Here is a 4,432-nt window from a genome sequence, read left to right on the forward strand (position 1 = left end):
CAATCATGAGGTGCTGAAAAATTCTCAAAGCATTCCATCTTTATGTTTTGATAAACACCCCCCACCCCCAAACAAAATAAAACAAAACAGAAAAACCCACTGAGTCATCCTTGCCAAACTATACTTTCCAGAGGAAGCGTGTCAGCAGATTCAAATGAACAATGATAGAATCCCGTGATACCAAGATGATTCAAACCTGATGCTTTAGAGGCTGACATCCTGAGCTGAAATAGTCAGGGGTCACCATCTGGCCTGATTTGGGGGCAGTCCTTTCTTTTTAGTTTATCTGTGCGGTGGCAGAGGAGGTGAGACTCTTTCTAGTCAACAGGCAGGCAGGCTTCTCCTGTTATAGAAAACTTGTGAGAGAGTCTAGGCACGACTTGGTGGTTGGTGAGCTATATTAAGAATCATATTCTCTCCTTCAAAGTCTAGACGATGTATTTGTAGCTCTGGCTTATCTCAGGGGTTATAGATCTCAGGGGCCAGAGCTTTCAGTCCCTACATGGATGGGTTCACTGGGACTCTTAAAAACCTGCCTCACTGAAATTAGCAGGCATAATTTGACAGACACTTGGAAAAGATTACCCCCTAATCACTTTATGGCGGCAGGCCAGGTTTGGAAGTAAGCTCTTTTAAATTCCTAGGCCGTAGGAAGTACAGGTTGAAGACGAAAGCGGGACATGCTGGACTGAGGATGTTAAAAATATTTTTCAAAACGGGGAGGCTGATGCCTGGCAGAGGACAACTCTTCCCTGATGTGCTATTCCCTCGTCTTGTCTCTTTCCTTGTTTGGAAAACTCCAGGTTGTTCATATCATGGACGACTGCGGCTGCTCTCTGTGTGGTGAGCTATGGTGCTCTACAGACCGGTCACCTCCGACACGACTGAAGACCCGAAGGGACACGTGCTCTGGTGGCTCCCACCTGCTTCAGAGAAGGACCGAGCCTTGATTCTCAGAGGAGCAAAAGCATACGCAGGCAGTCCGGAACAATCATTGCCACTTTTCCACTTCCATGTTGGTGACATCAGGTAACAGATACATGGGACGTAATTAAAAATAAACGAGAAAAAGGTTTCCATGGTTCACGAAAGCAGTAGGAGTATTGTGAGGAAAGCTTAGAAGCATTTATCTGCTGCTACCCAAAATTTAGCATTTGACTTTAATTATGCCTCCTTAGGAATTAAGCAAAGCAGAAAATGTTTCAACACGACCAGCTGCTGCAGATCCAAACTGTTTCACGGGTGAACTTTTTATTTAATCTTTTCTGTTGCTTTTTGATCGTGCAATAAACCCCACGCGTAACAGATTAAAGGTCATAACAATTATAATGACATTAGCCAGCTAACCCATTTTTCCCAAACCCTCTTAAAACACCTAGGACCAAAGCATGCTACTATAGTCATAAACCAGAGTCGTCTGGGGAAGAGGCAGGCCCCACCCTCTCCTCTTTCAGAGTCCCTGTGGGTCAGAAGCCGAATCTTTATGCCATAGTTAAGGTTATGGCTGAGTTTTTCATACGTATTACCAAGGTGTCAGATACTGGGCCAGAAGGAGGTGCCCTCGTATAACCCTTCTCCGGTTACCCCTGCTCAAAGAGGAGAGATTGGAGAGTGGAGATCGTGTGGGTTAACTTAAAAGACAAGAGGTGAGCACATTCCTGGCACACAGAGGGAGATGGACCTCTGTCACCTGCGCGTGACGGATAGCATTACAACTGGCTCATTTAGAGCATTAGGAAGACGTGGGCCTGCCCATTTGAAGCTTCTGTTCCAACAAAGGAGAGCTCATGATGGCATATGATGAATGCACAGATCACTCACCGTGAGGGCAGAAGGTAGGACAGAGTCTAATACGATGAGCAGGTTATTAGCTGGATTAGCCAATTTCCCATGTTGAAAGGAAAAAAAAAATGACTTCAGGAAATGAAATAAAACAGAAATTCCTACCCTACTCTTTCCATGGCGTCAATAGCAACTTGGAAATGGAGTTGAGTTTTGCCAATTTAAAACACAGAAGTCAACCGACTTGGCCTGTTTAATGGAAATGACCAGAAGAACGAACATGGCTGAAGAGCCATCCAGTAACCGTCAGTCAGACAGCCTGAATCTCTGCACTAACTCTGATCCAGTTTAGTCACTCACTGCTGTGGGCAGGGATCCAAGAAAAAAATTTCACAGGGGCTGAAAGAAGGGGGCCCAGGGTAACAGCCTCTAAAAATGACAACTTGCCCCGAAGCTTGAAACCGACTCAAACCTCCCCAGATCCATCTGGCACAACCAGCACATCTGACAGCAGCCCACGGTCTCCAAACGTGAATCGGCTGCAGAGGACTGGCACGCCAGCCTGAATGACTCTGCTCCGCGTCACTCGCTAGATTGCCAAACTTAGGCACGAGCGCATCCATCCACCTTCCCAGAGCCTTCTAGAACCTGTCTCTGGTGTCACGGGTTGCCTACCGCCTGTCACTTGGCCTGCTTTCAGGAACCCGAACGTCCACTCAGTGCACAGAAACAGACCACACGTCCACCTCAGCCACAGGCTCGTCTCTCCCGTCACGGATGGCGCGGGCTGACCCGGGAGACCTGGCACTAAAACACCAACACCGAAATCCAGGGGCAGCCCGTGTGTTTGGGGTGGCAGTCCTCGAGACACTGTTTGCTTAGAAGAGCAGGCCTTCCACGCTGATAACAACGGGCATAACCACCTCAACCCGTGCTGGGCTGAGATAACGCAGGGGATCCTTACGCAACTGCTCCGTCAGGTGGCGAGTGCAGCGGGAGCTGGAGGGGCCTAATGGAGGCGAGTGTTCCATTGCCTTCTGTAAACCAGGAGGGAAGGAAGCCATTCAAGTTTTACACAGTGCACCAGGAGCACCGGCACGTCCCCTTTCTAGGAGGCGGAGGCCTCAGTCTGAACTCAGCCAGGGCGGGGGGGCTAAGGGCACGCTCTGGACATTGCTTCATTCTGTTTGCACAGCCTGTGCTGTGGCAGAGTGCTTTTGGATAAGGCAAACGTTCCTTAAATGATATGCCCTTGGCATGTTTTTCCTTCTGGTTACTGTGCTGCCCAGCGAGCTTATGATCTCCTTCTGATCTCACGGCGCTTGCAGGAGACTAAGTTCTACAGTAAAAATGGAACTGGGTCACCCTGAGAATGGTGGTGAAGAAAGCAACGGTCTACTTTACAGAGCACACTTGGGGGCAGAGTTCAGGCGCACCCCTGGAGGAGAGTGGCAGGAGAGGGCAACAAAACGGTAGCACTCAGGTATTCAGGCACTGTGCCTTCTCCAGCCTTCCGAGAGACATTTGGCTAGCAGTTAGCTTTACTGCCAGTCCTCACTGTTTAAATCTTAGCAGAGAAAAAGAAAGGATGTTGAAGTGAAGGGAAAGGAAACGGGTTACCCCCAAGTTTCTGGATTTTCTTGTAACCGAAGTGCGCTTAGAATCTAGGGAGCGGTCTTCAGTTTAAGCAACTAAAAAGTAGGGTAAACTGTGGCACACTGAGGTGGCAGAGAGCGGGGAGAGAGGAGGGGAAGCAGCAAACTATAGTGAGGATTATCGGATAGTGATTTTATAAGGAAGAAAGTCCAGGGAAATGCAGCAAGCAGGCTGGTCTCCAGGGTTCCCAGAAATTAGAGAACTGTAGTCTGCATGCTGCTTCTCCCTTTTTTTTTTTTTTAAGTTTATTTATTTATTTTGAGAGAGAGACAGACAGAAAAGTAAGTGTGGGGGAGGGGCAGAGGGAGGGGGAGAGAGAATCCCAAGCAGACTCCGCACTATCAGTGTAGAGCCCAATGCAGGGCTTGAACTCACAAACTGAGATCATGACCTGAGCTGAAGTCATGCTTAACTGATAGAGCCACTCAGGCGCCCCTGCTTCTACGCTTCTAACATTAATCTGGGGCAAAGAAGCTGCTTTATGTTGCTGGGAGACAGGGGTGGAGTGGGGCGGTAAAGTGATACACAGGACTCAGTTTTCAAGCCAGCACTTGGTAAAGTGGTAAGACATCAGTAAAATGCTTTGACTAGGAAACAAATCAGAAGCAAAATAATCACAGAAATAATAACAACATAAAATAAAATCGCCACAAATCACAGGATTGAAAGAGATATGACTCATTTGAGAAGCAATGACACCTCTTCAAGTGACTAACAGCTTCTGGAGCCTTCCCTTACGCCATATTCTGCTGAGCCCTTTCACCTGGAATGGGCCCACAGAGTGGCCTGCTGGGACAGGAGGGGCTTTGGCTCTCATCCAGAACCACAGCCGTGTCCCAAACCATCCCTCTGGAATAGATGCTGAAGGAGACTAGACACGGTGAGGAATGATCAGGATATACTTCCTGCGATACCTTCTACCTGGAGAGAAAGGGATTTCAACCAGCAGGATACGCAAGGTGATGTACATCTGACGACAGTAACGAAGATACAC

At 48.1% G+C, this 4,432-nt stretch overlaps 1 long non-coding RNA gene across 1 annotated transcript in view; it reads left to right on the forward strand.

The window, feature by feature from the left end:
* Positions 1 to 1,465, forward strand: part of LOC125155227 (uncharacterized) — a 31,212-nt gene extending 29,747 nt beyond the window's left edge. The window contains exon 4 of the long non-coding RNA XR_007148094.1: positions 804 to 1,465. This is a non-coding gene — a long non-coding RNA (uncharacterized LOC125155227). The remainder of the gene's footprint in view (positions 1 to 803) is intronic.
* Positions 1,466 to 4,432: the final 2,967 nt, after the last annotated feature.

This window comes from Prionailurus viverrinus, chromosome F1 (assembly GCF_022837055.1).
Source record: "Prionailurus viverrinus isolate Anna chromosome F1, UM_Priviv_1.0, whole genome shotgun sequence".
NCBI lineage: Eukaryota > Metazoa > Chordata > Mammalia > Carnivora > Felidae > Prionailurus > Prionailurus viverrinus.